The sequence below is a fragment of the Balaenoptera physalus genome (genome assembly GCF_965194825.1).
Source record: "Balaenoptera physalus genome assembly, chromosome: X".
Taxonomy (NCBI): domain Eukaryota; kingdom Metazoa; phylum Chordata; class Mammalia; order Artiodactyla; family Balaenopteridae; genus Balaenoptera; species Balaenoptera physalus.
This window is the reverse complement of record NC_138903.1, coordinates 70,194,579-70,211,758: the sequence shown is the minus strand read 5'-3', so window position 1 is coordinate 70,211,758 and position 17,180 is coordinate 70,194,579. Positions and strand designations below refer to the sequence as shown.

At 36.4% G+C, this 17,180-nt stretch overlaps 1 pseudogene across 1 annotated transcript; it reads left to right on the top strand.

Annotated features, from left to right (window-relative positions):
- Window positions 1-3,068: 3,068 nt before the first annotated feature.
- On the top strand, window positions 3,069-16,546 carry LOC309653066 (serine/threonine-protein phosphatase PP1-beta catalytic subunit pseudogene; annotated as a pseudogene). The gene has a single exon. The product of its transcript is annotated as a serine/threonine-protein phosphatase PP1-beta catalytic subunit pseudogene (transcript).
- Window positions 16,547-17,180: the final 634 nt, after the last annotated feature.

Genomic DNA, 17,180 nt, shown 5'->3' with positions numbered 1-17,180 from the left:
GGAAGGGTGCTCTGGTTTTGTCACACACAAGCCCCACTATTCACCAAAGACGTCTCAACTGGCCAATGAAAGTACTAACACACATACAAACAACAAATACATGGTCCTACAAACAAAGAATCAAACGAGGCGTAGCCCAGAAATTCCACCTCCATTCCCAGATGGAGGGTCCAGAGTGGCCTGGCTCCCAAAAAAGAATGGACCATGAGTGGCTCATGCCAAAATGATATACATAAAAACACAAACAACAACTAAGCTATGGTCACACAGACAGAAAATCAGAAGAGGTGTAGTCCAGAATTCCCCTTTCATTCCAAAACGGAAGCCTCCACCAAGCCCAGCTCTCGCAAATGAACCAGTTCCCAAATCAGGTAGAGTTCAACAACAATTCCCCTCTGCAACAGGGTACCTCAACCAAACATATTGGCTTGTCCCATAAAGGAAAAGCCCAAATTGAAGGAATATGTTCCTGGTGTGCACACTGGAGCAACTTACCCTCAAGTGGCTCACTTTCCACAAGGGAAGCAGCCCAAACAGAGTGGAGAGAATTCCCAGCCTGCATAAGCTGAAGCGACTCACCCATTGACACTGAATGTGGACCTCAGCTCTGGACGTTTCTTGGCTCCAAACAACCTCATGCCATGGGTGGCCAGCGCCTGTTGGGGACAGTCCCTCTGAGACCCCCAGCGCAAAATGGGCTCCAGCAGCCACTGACAGCTCAGGGAAGGGGCTTCCCCAGGCCAGGGTCGACCTGCCACAGTTGTGGACACCTAGGCTGGCTTCGCCAAAATTGTTAATGCAAGTCCGTGTGCCTGATGCACAGTGAGGCCAAACAAATTGAAACATCGGAGTTTGGAGCAGAGAAAGGTTTATTGCAAGGCCATGCAAGGAGATGAGGTGGCTCATGCCCTGAAAAGCCTTGAGCTCCCCTAAGGGTTTTGGCAAAGCATTTTTAAAGGCCAGGAAGGGGGTGGGTCATAGGATACATGATCAGCTTGTGCACAATTCTCTGATTGGCTGATGGTGAGGCAGCAGGGTGGTGTCACAGGGGTTAACATTATCAGCCCTTAGGCTCCAAGAGGCCTGGGGCTATGTGCTCATGGTCATCAAGTAGTTCTTCCATTTTGGGGAGGTTCACATCTGCAAAACAACTCAGGAAATTTGCATCAAATACTATGTAGGTACTTCAGAGAGGAGCTAAAGCAGAGGATACGCAGGAAGGCCTGTCCCAGGAAGGCCCTATATGGTCCTGCTTGGTTACGTTGTCATACCCACAACTACTAGGAGATATTAAAAGTAAAATAAGTTGCTTGGACAATCACAAAGGTTTGAGAGACAACCAAGAGCTAGGGCAAGTTTGAATAATGTTTCATCATTTACACAAGGTCACTCTTTCAAGACTAGGAGTGGTGGCTGTTTTATCCAATGCATAGAAATCAACACAGAATGTCAAGAAAAATGGAGAAACAGAGGAATTTGGTCCAAACAAAAGAACAAGATAAGATCTCAGAAAAATACATTAATGAAACTGAGAGAAGAGATTTAATTAATGAACATTTAAAAATAATGGTCATAAGGATGCTCACTGATAACTTTAAATTCTCCACTTGAGAATGTGATAAATGGAATGTTGTCTGCCATAGTAAACAAAGGATGTCACAGTCATCAGCGATTGCAGCCACTGCTAATGGTGAGCTGGTGAGCCCTAAGGGAACTCAGGAAGGAAAAGAATACCTGTCATTTAGCAGCCATCAGACTGTAACCACGTCCTAAGGTGAGCCCTGAGAAAACTCAGGATGTGAAAACACAGGATATTGGCCCCAGATAGCTGAGGTGCATATCAAAGGAATGATTTCAGTGAGCCCAGAATCTTGCATCTTCCCATACATCCTCCCTTTGGTATTTAGCATACCAAAAGGTGCTAAATTACTTAACTTGGGATATCTGGTTTTCTTTAATTAACAGTAATTTTTGATGTTCCTACTACCTACCCTTTGTTGCAAAACTCCTATATATCCTAGCTCCCCCACCCCGCCTCCTTGGAGCTATTCTCTCAGGGTTACTTGATATGCTGCCTCCTGGGCTTGAAGCCCTAAAAATTCCTGCTGATTAAAACATTACCCTCAACTTTTAGATTGTGAATAATGTTTTAGTCAGCAAATGTAATGCAGTGGGAAGAAATGGATCTTTTCAATAAATGATCCTAGATCAATTAGAAATCCGTACGGAAAATTGAATACTGACATTATTCAGAAAAAAGTAGTTTGAAATGAATCATAGCCCTAAGTTTGAAAGGTAAATTATACAGCTTTTAGAAAATAATATAGAAGAATGCCTTCACAGATTTTGAGAGAGACAAAATATTCTTAAATTAGAACAGAAAGTACTAACTATAAAGGAAAAGATTGATAAATTAGACTTGATTAAAATTAAGACCCTTTCATCAAATGAGTCTCTTAAAATATCAAAAAGAAAGTCACAGAGCATGAGAAGATATTTGTAATACATATATATGACAAAGACGTCATATTCTTAATATATATTCCTACAAGTAAATTAAAAAAATAAAAGTAAAAAAGACAGCCATAGAAAAATGGGTAAGAGATTTGAACAAACACTTCACAAAAGAGGATATCAATATAGCCATTAAGCATATAAAAAGATAATCAACTTCATTAGTCATCAGGGAGATGCAAATTAAAACCACAATGAAATACTACAACAAACCCACCTGAAATACTAAAATTCAAATGATTAGTGACACTAGGTGCTGGTGACAATACTGAGAGACAAATAATCTCCTTCATTCATGTACAAAGTATAAATTAGCATATTCCTTTGGTTAAATAATTCCACATCTACAGTATTGTATATAGAATGTACAGAATTGTGTATATTTGTGTACCAAAAGATATATACAAGAATGTTTAGGGCTGCTGGGTCTGACATGGCCTGGTTTGTGGAGGCTCCACTTCTTTCTTTCTTTCTTTCTTTATCATGGGTGTCTTCGAGTGTGTGTGCCCTCCACTACTTGGTGGGGAGGGGGGAGGGGGAGGGCGTGGGGGAAGGAGGAGTTGGAACCGGGGTCAAAACGCTGCATGACTCGTAGATAAGGGAATGCCAAGCTGTTGTCACAGCCCCCGTGCCTGAGAAGCCCTTGTTCCCCAGGATGGAGCATCTAGTGCCAACAAGATGGCAGATGGGGAACTGAATGTGGACAGTCTTATCACCAGACTGCTAGAGGTGTATGGATGTTGTCCAGGAATTTTGTGCAGATGACTGAAGCAGAAGTTCAGGGCTTATGTATCAAATCTCGGGAGAACTTTCTCAGCCAGCCTATTATTTTGGAATTGGAAGGGCCACTGAAAATTTGTGGAGGTATTCATGGACAGTATACAGATTTGCTGTGAATATTTGAATACAGATGCTTTCCCCCAGAAGCCAACTATCTTTTCTTAGGAGATTATGTGGACAGAGGAAAGCAGTCTTTGGAAACCATTTGTTTGCTATTGGCTTATAAAATCAAATATCCAGGGAATTTCTTTCTCTTAAGAGGTAAACATGACTGTGCTAGAGTCAATTGCATTTATGGATTCTATGATTAATGCAAAAGAAGGTTTAATATTAAATTATGGAAGACCTTAACTGATTGTTTCAACTGTCTGCCTACAGCTGCCATAGTGGATGAGAAGATTTTCTGTTGTCATGGAAGACTGTTACCAGGCCTGCAATCTATGGAGCAGATTTGGAGAATTATGAGACCTACTGAAGTCCCTGACACAGGTCAGGTTTGCTCTGTGATTTGTTGTGGTCTGACCCAGACAAGGAAGTGCAAGTTTGGGAAGAAAATGGTCATAGTGTTTCCTTCACTTTTGGAGCTGTTGTCACTGGTAAATTTCTGAATCGCCATGATTTAGACTTGATTTGTCAAGCTCATCAGGTGGTGGAAAATGGATATGAAATCTTTGCTAAGTGATAATTGGTAACCATATTTTCAGCCCCAAATTACTTTGGCAAGTTTGATAATGCTGGTGGAATGATGAGTGTGGATGAAACTTTGATGTGTTCATTTCAGATATTGAAGTCATCTGAAAAGAAAGCTAAGAACCAATACGGTGGACTGAGTTCAGGACATCCTGTCACTCCACCTTGAACAGCTAATCCATTGAAGAAAAGGTGAAGAAAGGAACTCTGTAAAGAAAGCATCAGATTTGTTAAGGACATACTTCATAATATATAAGTGTGCACTGTAAAAGCATCAAGCCATTTGACACCCTTTATGATCATCCACCAGGGGGCAGAAAATGGAAACAAACGGAACTACAACCCTGCAGCCTGCAGAAAGGAGACCACAAACACAGTAAGTTAGACAAAATGAGATGACAGAGAAATATGTTGCAGACGAAGGAGCATGGTAAAAATCCACAAGACCAAATAAATGAAGAGGAAATAGGCAATCTACCTGAAAAAGAATTTACAGTAATGATACTAAAGATGACCTAAGATCTCAGAAATAGAATAGAGGCACAGATTGAGAAGATACATGAAATGTTTAACAAGGGCCTAGAAGAAATAAAGAACAAACAATCAGTGATGAACAACACAATAACTGAAATGATAAATACACTAGAAGGAACAAATAGCAGAATAATTGAGGCAGAAGAATGGATAAGTGAGCTGGAAGATAGAATGGTGGATATAGCTGCAATGGAGCAGAACAAAGAAAAAGAGAATGAAAGACATGAGGACAGTCTCAGAGACTTCTGGGACAACATTAAATGCAAAAACATTCGAATTATAAGGGTCCGAGAAGAAGAAGAGAAAGAGTCTGAGAAAATATTTGAAGAGATTATAGTTGAAAACTTCCCTAACATGGGGAAGAAAATCATCACCCAGTTCCAGGAAGTACAGAGAATACCATGCAGGATAAATCCAAGAAGATACACTCTGAGACACATATTAATAAAACTAACAAAAATTAAATACAAAGAAAATGTATTAAAAGCAGCAAGAGGAAAGCAACAAATAATATACAATGAAATACCCATAAGCTTATCAGCTTATTTTTCAGCAGAAACTCTGCAAGCCAGAAGGGAGTGCCAAAATATACTTAAAGTCATGAAAGGGAAAAAAACTAAAACCAAGAATACTCTACCCAGCAAGGATCTCATTCAGATTCAATGGAGAAATCAAAAGCTTAACAGACAAGCAAAACCTAAGAGAATTCAGCACCACCAAACCAACTTTCAACAAACACTAAAGGAACTTCTCTAGGCGGGAAACACAAGAGAAGAAAAACACCTACAAAAACAAACCCAAAACAATTAAGAAAATGGTAATAGGAACATAAATATCAATAATTATCTTAAATGTAAATGGATTAAATGCTCCAACCAAATGACACAGACTGGCTGAATGGATACAAAAACAAGACCTGTATATATGCTGTCTAAAAGACACCCACTTCAGAGCTCGGGACACATACAGACTGTAAGTGAGGGGATGGAAAGAGATATTCCATGCAAATGGAAATCAAAAGAAAGCTGGAGTAGCAATACTCATAATCAAGGAATCAATACAAGAAGAAGATATAAAAATTATAAATATTTATGCACCAAAAATACATAAGGCAAAAGCTAACAACCATAAAAGGGGAAATCAACAGTAACACAGTAATATTGGGGGACTTTAACACTCCACTTACACCAATGGATAGATCATCCAGACAGAAAATTAATAAAGAAACACAGGCCTTAAATGATACATTAGACAAGATAGAATTAATTGATATTTATAGGACATTCTATCCAAAAGCAGCAGAATACACTTTCTTCTCAAGTACACACGGAAAATACTCCAGGACAGATCACATCTTGGGTCACAAATCAAGTCTCGGTAAATTAAATGAAACTTAAATCATAGCAAGCATCTTTCCGACCACAACGCTATGAGATTAGAAATCAATTACAGGAAAAAAAATGTAAAAAGCACAAACACAAGGAGGCTAAACAGTATGCTGCTAATTAACCAAGAGATCACTGAACAAATCAAAAAGGAAATCAAAAAATACCTGGAAACAAATGACAATGAAAACACCATGACCAAAAACCTATGGGATGCAACAAAATCAGGTCTAAGAAGGTAGTTAATAGCAATATGATACTGCTTCAAGAAATAAGAAAAATCTCAAATAAACAACCTAACCATACACCTAAAGCAAATGGTGAAAGAACAACAACAACAAAATAACCTAGTAAAGGAAAGAAAACATAAAGATCAGAGCAGAAATAAATGAAATAAAAATGAAGAAAACAATAGCAAAGATCAATGAAACTAAAAGCTCGCTCTTTGAGAAGAAAAACAAATTGATCAACCTTCAACCAGACTCATCAAGAAAAAAAGAGAGAGAACTCAAGTCAGCAAAATTAGAAATTAAAACGAAGTTACAACTGACATTGCAGAAATACAAAGGATCATAAGAGACTAATACAAGCAACTTAAGTCAATAAAATGGCCAAACTGGAAGAAATGGACAAATTCTTTGAAAAGTACATCCTTCCAATACTGAACCAGGAAGAAATAGAAAATATGAACAGACCAATCACAAGTAATGAAATTGAAACTGTGATTAAAAATCTTCCAACAAACAAAAGTCCAGGTCCAGATGGCTTCACAGGAGAATTCTATCAAACATTTAGGGAAGGGCTGACACCTACACTTCTCAAACTCTTCCAAAAAATTGCAGAAGAAGGAACACTCCCAAGCTCATTCTATGAGGCCACCATCACCCTGATTCCAAAACCAGACAGAGATATCACAAAAAAGAAAATTCCAAGCCAATATCACTGATGAACATAGACACAAAACTCATGAACAAAATACTAGCAAACAGAACCCAACAACACATGAAAAGGATCATACATCATGATCAAGTGGAATTTATCCCAGGGATTCAAGGATTCTTCAATATACGCAAATCAATCAATGTGATACACCATATTAACAAATTAAAGAATAAAAACCATATGATCATCTCAATAGATGCAGAAAAAGCTTTTGACAAAATTCAACCCCCATTTCTGACAAAAACTCTCTAGAAAGTGGGCACATAGGGAACATATCTCAACATAATAAAGCCCATATACGACAAACACACAGCAAACACCATTCTCAATGGTGAAAAACTAAAAGCATTTCCTCTAAGATCAGGAAAAAGACAAGACTGTTGACTCTCACCACTATTATTCAAAATGGCTTTGGAAGTCCTAGCCACAGCAATCAGAGAAGAAAATTAAATAAAAGGAATCCAAATTGGAAAAGAAGAAATAAAGCTGTCATTGTTTGCAGATGACATGATACTATACATAAAAAATCCTAAAGATGCCACCAGAAAACTACTAGACCTAATCATTGAATTTAGTAAAGTTACAAGACACAAAATTAATACACAAAAATCACTTGCATTCCTATACACTAATGATGAAAGATCAGAAAGAGAAATTAAGGAAACAATCCCATTTACCATTGCAAGAAAAAGAATAAAATACCTGGGAATAAGCCTACCTAAGGGGGCAAAAGACCTCTATGCAGAAAACTATAAGATACTAAGGAAAGAAATTAAAGATGACACAAACACAGATATATCATGTTCTTGGATTGGAAGAATCAATATTGTGAAAATGACTATACTACCCAAAGCAATCTACAGATTCATTGCAATCCCTGTCAAATTACCAATGGTATTTTTCACAGAAGTAGAACAAAAATTTTACAATTTGTACAGAAACACAAAAGACCCTGAATAGCCAAAGCAATCTTGAGAAAGAAAAATGGAGCTGGAGGAATCAGGCTTCCTGACTTAAGACTATACTACAAAGCTACAGTAATCAAGACAGTTTGGTACTGGCACAAAAACAGAAACATAGATCAATGGAACAGGATAGAAAGGCCAGAGGTAAACCCACGCACATATGGTCACCTTATCTTTGATAAAAGAGGCAAGCATATACAGTGGAAAAAAGACAGTCTCTTCAATAGGTGGTTCTGGCAAAACTGGACAGCTACATGTAAAAGAATGAAATTAGAACACTCCCTAACACCATACACAAAAATAAACTCAAAATGGATTTAAGACCCAAATGTAAGGCCAGACACTATAAAACTCTTAGAGGACAACATAGGTAGATCATTCTTTGACATAAATCCATCAAGATCTTTTTTGACCCACCTCCTAGAGTAATGAAAATAAAAACAAAAATAAACAAATGGAACCTAATTACACTTAAAACCTTTTGCACAGCCAAGGAAACCATAAACAAGGTAAAAAAGCAACCCTCAGAATAGGAGAAAATATTTGCAAATGAAGCAACTGACAAGGAATTAATCTCCAAAATATACAAACAGCTTGTGCAGCTCAATATTAAAAAAACAAACAACCTAATGAAAAAATGGGCAGAAGACCTAAATAGACATTTCCCCAAAGAAGACATACAGATGGCCAACAAACACATGAAAGGATGCTCAACATCACTAATCATTAGAGAAATGCAAATCAAAACTACCATGAGGTATCACCTCACACCGGTCAGAATGGCCATCATCAAAAAATCTAGAAACAATAAATGCTGGAGAGGGTGTGGAGAAAAGGGAACCCTTTGCCACTGTAGGTGGGAATGTAAATTGATACAGTCACTATGGAGAACAGTATGGAGGTTCCTTAAAAAAACTGAAAGTAAGCTGTCATATGACCCAGCAATCCCACTCCTAGGCATATACCCAAAGAAAACCATACTTCGAAAAGATATATGCACCCCAGTGTTCATTGCAATGCTATTTACAATAGCCAGGACTTGGAGGCAGCGTAAATGTCCATCAACAGAGGAATCAATAATGATATGGTACATATACAAAATCGAATATTACTCAGTCATAAAAAGGAAAGAAACTGTGTCTTTTGCAGAGATGTGGATGCACCTAGAGACAGTCATACAGAGTGAAGTCAGAAAGAGAAAAAGAAATATCGTATATTAACACATATATGTGCAATCTGGAAAATGCTATAGATGATCTTATTTGCATAGCAGAAATAGAGACACAGACATAGTGAACAAACGTATGGATACCAAGATGGAAAGGGGGTGGGTGGGATGAATTTGGAGATTAGGATTGACATATATACACTACTGTGTATAAAATAGATAACTAATGAGAGCCTACCATATAGCACAGGGAACTCTACTCAGTGCTCTGTGTTGACCTAAGTGGGAAGGAAATCTAGAAAAGAGGGGATATATGTATAGGTATAGCTGATTCACTTTGCTGTACAGCAGAAACTGACACAGCAATGTAAAACAACTATACTTCCTCTGCCCCTCCTTTTTACTAATCTCCCACTTTGTCAAAGAAAACTACTTTCCTGATTTCTAGCCTCATTTTTTTTAATGGATTGAGTTTTACGTACATAGAAGCATGCAGTATGTACTGTTTTGTGTTTGCCTTCTTTTGCTTAATATTATGCTTGTGAGATTCATCCACACTTTTGAATATAGCTTTAGTTCTTCATTTTCATTTCTATAGAGTATTTCTTTTTTTAACAGTAATGCAATGTATTAATTTATTTGAATGGTTTTGAGTATTTTGCTATTATGAAAAATGTCTTTATGAACATTCTTTTTTTTCCTTTGGAATATGGTTGCTTTACAATTTATTTAATGAAATAAATTTTGTTAAACACATTAGCCAAACAGGGGATGAATGCGAATGTACACTTATCTGATTATTTCCTAAAATTCCTACATCTTTTTAAATTTTTTTCTTCCAGTTTTGCTAATATAATTGACATACAGCTCTGTGTAAGTTCAAGTTCTACAGAATAAAGATTTGAAAAATTTTATTTCTTGATATGTATAGTTGTCTTATGAGAGTATTTAAAAGGTGAAAATACATTAAACTAAGAAATCATGATTTATGCACTTTTTCTGAAAGCATGTTGTACTTAAATGAAATAATCATTTTCAAATATATAATACATGGAGTCAGGATAATAGTTTTCTTGTTGGAAGGGAGAACAAATGGTGCTTCTGGGATGCTTAGCAGTGTTCTGTTTCCTTATTTAGGTGCTTGTTACATAGGTATGTTCAGTTTATGGAAATTTATTGTGTTTTAAGCATTAAAAACAATTACAATTATATTATATAATACAGACCACATTCTCTACCTACAGTAGCTATCAGTTACAAAGCAGCCATTACTTTCCTTAGGATACTAAAAAATATCCATTACTAAATAATTCAGGTTTAAGAAAATATCATAATGGAAATTATAAAATACATAGAACTAAATTGTCCCTCAGAATTCATAAAGATAACCATCCCTCACATGTGTTTCTTACAAATTTACAGTACCTTTGTGGTTATAAAAGTCTCTAGTGTAGAATTTAAAGTTGTCTCAGATGGGTAGTGCCCCCATCAGAATAAAATGCAAAGCTTTCAGGAATAACACATTTTTACTCAAGGTCACACAGAATTTCCAAAAATGAAATTCCAAAGAAAATATGTAACTCATATTTCAAAATATCAAAACAAACAAATAAATGAGGTACCATAAGTGAGAGCCAGCTGGAAAAAAAAAGGTTAACAGACATAACAGTAAAGATTTTAGATTTAGTATTGACTAGGTCAGAATATAAAAAGTATTATTAAATATTAAATAGATAAAAGGAAAACTTGAAAATATGACTGAGGAATGACCAAACTAAGTTGAAAAGGAACAAAACACAATATCTAGAAATAAAAAATATAAACACTGAAATTTAAAATTTAGCCAGTGGATTAAACAACATTTTAGGCACATCTAAAGGAGAATTAGTGAACTGAAAAATACTTCCTAAGAAATTATCTCAAATGAAATCCACAGATACAAAAAGTGGAAAATATAAAAGCGAAGTGAAAAGACATGGAGAATACAGTGAGACAGTCTAACATAGATCTAATCCAAATTCTAGAAGGAGACTAAAGTGAGAATGGGAAAAGTGAAATATTCAATATATAAAAATATAATGGCTGAGAATTTTTCATAACTGTTGAAGAATAAAAATCCTTAGATCAATGAAGCCCCAGAAACCTTAACAAAAGTATACAAAAATTATAAACCACTTTATGCCTAAATATTTAAAAAACCTAGATGGTAGAAAAATAAAATTTTCTAAAACTGACTTATGAGGAAACATACAGCCTAATTAGTCTTACAGAGATGACAAATTGAATCAGGGATTTAAAATCTGTCTGTTAGAAAAACAGTACATCCAGGTGGATTTGCAGGTGGTATATTTGTTAACTGAAATATTATATTCAGTGAAAATGAATGAACTAGATTTACATGCAACAATATAGATGAATTTTACAAACACTGCTTTGAATAAATGAAGCAAGTTGGGAAAATATGTATGATATCATTCCATTTACATGAAGTACAAAAGCTGGCAAAACTAAATAACATGTTGTTCAAGGAAATCTGCATAGAGGCTATAGCTGTACAGGAAAGCAAGAGAGAAATATTCATACAAAATTAAGAGTGCTTACTTCATCTGAGAGGGAAGAAAGGGGTTTCAATTAGATAGAGGCATATGAGGGACTGCTGGTACAAGTAATATTCTATTTCTTAACTAGATGGTGGGTACATTATTGCTCCTTTTATTATTATTCTTCATCTTTTGTGTCTAAAATGTAGTTCATAATATTTTAATGTAAAAATGTATATTTAAAGAAGTAAGTTGGGTGACATTCTAAGCACAAGAAACAGCATGAATAAAGACATGGAGGCATGTCTTCCCTGTCAAAGTAAAAAGCATTGAAAACAGTAGCCTCACAAGGGAAGGAATACTCACTTGTAGCATAACTCAAGAGGACTGACTAAAGCCAAAAGTTTGCATTATTTTCTGATTCAAAGACTTCATTAAGACCCTCATTTAAAAAGATAGCCAATTTCACTTTTATTTCTACTAAAACTATAGTGATGCAACATAATCACTGTAATTTGAACATTTTACCTTGCTTTATTTTACTTCTAATAAATGATACTAATAGTGCCCCACAGGCCATCAACCACAACTTAGATGAGGTGAGAAAATAATGGAAACATATTCCAGGTCCAGCTGCATTTTCCTTTAAGTGCTTTGAGACACAATTTTGAAATGTTAGAATAGTGTAACTTTCTTTCCAAGTTTTAAATGTACAAGAGAGTCAATAAAGTATTTCATCATTTGTAAGATGAATTATCCTTATTACAATCTTATATGTGTATTGAAAACTGTTAATTACACATTTCTAGTTCCAGGTTAGTAGGTACTGTGTACTGAGGAATAGTAATTAAAACTTTAATATTATTAGCATACCTTCTGAAGAAATCTGATAAGAAAATATTGACGTGCAATAAAATGCCATTATCCAATGCTTACTCTCAGACTTTTTATAGGTGACTTTACATCTATAAATCTCATCCATCTGAAGTATAGATGAAGTTTCTCTTACATAGATATCTTTGTGTTAATTTCTTAAAATGTGATTACGTTTTTCAACATTTACTTCCAAATACACTTTTCTGATTAAAAAACTTGATATATTGCCAATTTTCTGTTGAAATTAATATTAAAAACATCAAATGTATTGCTGATTCTAGGAAGATAGAGTTTACATCTAATAAGAACTATCATCATTTATTATATTATCTCTAAAGCCATTAATAATTTTAAAAGGAATGATATGGGTCTTTTATCTTTCCTTTACAATTTTCCAGGTTTAAAAATGGAAACGACTAGAATACAGGGGTTATTTTTTTAATATTTATTTTTCTAATTTCACTCTGTATATTAAATGGAATCCTAATTGACATCATATCACTTCCCAATGGCCAAATAGTAATGCTTCTTTCTACATAAATAAAGGATCCTATGTTTCCCATTATACCACTCTTTACTTCCTAACTGTGATCAAGTTCTCAAATGCTCAAAGTCACAAAAATGACAATACCCTGAGTCCAAATGTTCCCTAAGGAATGTGAGTCACACATCAGCCAACTTAAACTGGAATTCTTATAAATCAAAAAAAAGATTGGCAATTAATAATAGTCTAAGACAATAAAAGGATTACTACAATAGCAAATAAATCAATTTCTCTGCCACCAAGGTATTTCTCCTATTCTATCCATCTTGCACATTGAAACTAAATTAATCTTCCAAAACCATACATTCATCATGACCAACACTAGTCTTCACTCTTAGATTAAGAATTTAGAAGGATTCTTTATTGTTTATCAGATCAAGCTTATAATCTTTACTCTGGCATTCAATGCCCTCAGTCAATTTCCTCTACTTTCCTATTGCTTCAATCTCCCCCGCACTCTCTCTTCCACTCTCTTTCTCCTTCTCCCTCCCTCCCACCATCACTCCCTTTACCAATGCTCCTATCTCCTATTGTTTGAAACAAATCTTATGCCCAAATCACACCAGACACCTTGTTGCCCCACACACATGACACATTCTTCCCATCTCTATGTATTTATTTGACGCCGTTTCTCACATATCCTGTTCCAACATGCCCAGCATTCTGCCTTCCTTCAGCACCAATCTGAATCTTACCTTTACTAGGAGAGCCAGCTCAAACCTCACAGCTTACTGCTAATAAGACTGGCAATCTATCTCAATTTGTCTAATGAAATTGAGGGGATAAAAAGCTATTAAAACACACAGATTGAATCCAGTACAAAAAGGTGTTTTACAAATTTCTGTGTGGATATTTCTCTTAAACTGGTTTATTCTACAAACAGTAAATTCCATCTCATTTTAGGAGGAAAAATATGTGAATGGGTGGGGTGACAAGGATGGGGGGAAGAAAGTTATATACAAAAATATTTTATTCTCAAAATATAAGGGTCCAATAATAATATGAATTACACAAACATATAGTCCACTCTGAATCTTCATACCCTGAGATTCATATGGTCATCATACTCTTTTATATGAGGAAACAATGAAGCTCACATCTCAACGTCTTTCATTCATTAAACTGTATTCTGTTTGAGGTGTTTTGAAGTCAAGCCAAAGTACCTCACTGTCACTTGATGAATAAAATTGTCTAGCATCACAGAAAAGTGCATAAAGTATGAGTAAAAGATTGTTTACTTAAAATGCATAAACTTTGTTGGAGGCTGGTCTCAAGATGGAAATGTAGAGGGATGTGAGTTCACCCCTTTTATGAAAACATGAAAACCACAACTAACTGCTGAACCACCATTGACAAAAAACGATGGAACCTACCAAAAGAGATACCCTACATCTAAAGACAAAGAAAAAGCCATAATGAGATGGTAGGAAGGGGGAAATCACGATAAAATCAAATCCTATACCCACCAGGTAGACAATCCACAAACCAGAAAATAATTAAGCCACAGAGGTTCTCCCACAGGAGTGAAAGTCCTGAGTGCCACGTCAGGATTCCCAGCCTGGGGATCTGGCAACAGGAGGAGGAGACCCCAGAGAATCTGACTTTGAAGGCCAGTGGGAATTGATCGCAGGTATTCCACAAGACTGGGGGAAAAATGAAACTCCACTCATGGAGGGTGCACACAAGTTCTCGTGCACACCAGGACCCAGGGAAAAAGCAGTGACCTCGTGAGACACTGGGTCAGACCTACCTGCTAATACTGAAGAGTCTCCTACAGAGCCAGGGGAAACTGTGGCTCACTGTGGAGACAAAGACAAGGGCAGCAGTACTTCTGGAGAGTACTCATTGTGTGAGCCCTCCTGGAGCCTGCCATTTCCTCCCCAAGACCTAGCCCCAACCAACAGCCTGTAGGCTCCAGTTTTGGGATGCCTCAGGCCAAACAACCAACAGGGTGGGAACACAGCCCCACCCAACAGCAGACAGGCTGCTTAAAGTCTTCCTGAGCACAGCTCTTCTCACCAGAGGGACAAAACCCAGCTCCAACCACCAGTGGGCAGGAACTGGTCCCTCCCATCAGGAAACCCACACAAGCCTCTTAGACAACTTCATCCACCAGAGCACAGACAGTAAGCAAAAAGAACTACAATCCTGCAGCCTGTGGAAATGAGATTACAGAGGAATATGTCCCAGATGAAGGAAAAAGGTAAAACCCCAGAAGAACAACTAAATGAAGTGGACATAGGCAATCTACACAAAAAAGAATACAGAGAAATGATAATAAAGATGATCCAAGATCTTGGTAAAAGTATGGAGACACAGATTCAGAAGATACAATGAATGTTTAACAGAGACCTAGAAGAACTAAAGAACAAAAAACCAGAAGTGAACAATACAATAACTGAAATGAAAAATACACTGGAAGGAATCAAGAGCAGAACAACTGAGGCAGAAGACGGATAAGTGAGCTGGAAGACAGAATGGTGGAAATCACTGCCATGGAACAGAATGAAGAAAAAAGAATGAACAGAAATGAAGACAGTCTAAGAGACCTCTGGGACAACATTAAATGCACGAACATTCACATTACAGGGGTCCCAGAAGAAGAGAGAGAGAAAAGACCTGAGAAAATATTTGAAGAGATAATAGCTGTAAACTTCCCTAACTTGGGAAAGGAAACAGTCACCCAAATCCAGGAAATGCAGAGAGTCTCAGGGAGGATAAACCCAAGGAGGAACATGCCAAGACACATAGTAATCAAACCAACAAAAATTAAAGACAAAGAAAAAATATTAAATGCAACATGGGAAAGAGAACAAATAACATACAAGAGGATTTCCGTAAGGTTATCAGCTGATTTCTCAGCAGAAACTCTGCAGGCCAAAAGGGAGTGACATGATATATTTAAGGTGATGAAAGGGAAGAACCTACAAACAAGAATACTCTACCCAGCACAGTGCTTATTCAGATTCAATGGAGAAATCAAAAGCTTTGCAGACAAGCAAAAGCTAAGAGACTTCAGCACCACCAGACCAGCTTTGCAACAAATGCTAAAGGAACTTATCTAAGTGGGAAAGAAAAGGCCACAACAGTAAACAAGAAAATTTTGAATGGAAAAGCTCACTGTTAAAGGCAAACATACAGTCAAGGTAGGAAATCACCTGCATACAAATATGATATCAAAACCAGGAACTGTGAGAAGAGGAGAGCACCAATGCCCAATGCAGGATATTGGAAATGCATTTGAAATTAAAAGACCAGTAACTTAAAACAATATATATATATATACACACACATATACATATACATATATAAACTGTTATATCAAAACTTCATGGTAACTGCAAACTGAAAATCTACAATAGATTCACACACAAAAAAGAAAACAGAATCCAAACACAACACTAAAGTTAGTCATCAAATCAAAAGAAAAGAGAACGAAAGAGAAAGGGAAGAAAAAAGACCTACAAAAACAAATCCAAAACAATGAACAAAATGGAAACAGGAACATACATATCAATAATTACCTTAAATGTAAATGGATTAAATGCTCCAACCGAAAAACATAGACTGGCTGAATGGATACAAAAACAAGACCCCTATATATATATATATATCTGCTGTGTACAAGAGACCTACTTCAGATCTACAGACACATACAGACTGAAAATGAGGGGATGGAAAAATATTCCATGAAAATGGAAATCAAAAGAAAGCTGGAGTAGCAATACTCATATCAGACAAAATAGATTTTTGATTTTTATTGGAGCATAATTGCTTTACAATGTTGTATTAGTTTCTGCTGTAAAATGAAGTGAATCAGCTATATGTATACATATATCCCCTCTATTTTGGACCTCCCTCCCACCCCCACATCCCACCAATCTAGGTCATCACAGAGCACCAAGCTGAGCTCCCTGTGCTATACAGCAGGTTCCCACAACCTATCTATTTTACACATGGTAGTGTATGCATGTCAATCCTAATCTCCCAATTCATCACACCCTCCCCTTCCACCCCTTTGTCCACATGTCCGTTCTCTATGTCTACATCTCTATTCATGCCCTGCAAATAGGTTCACCTGTAACATTTTTCTAGATTCCACATATATGCATTAATATACGACATTTGTTTTTCTCTTTCAGACTTACTTCACTCTGTATGACACACTCTATGTCCATCCATAAATCTACAAATGACCAAATTTCATTCATTTTTATTGCTGAGTAAAATTCCATTGTATAT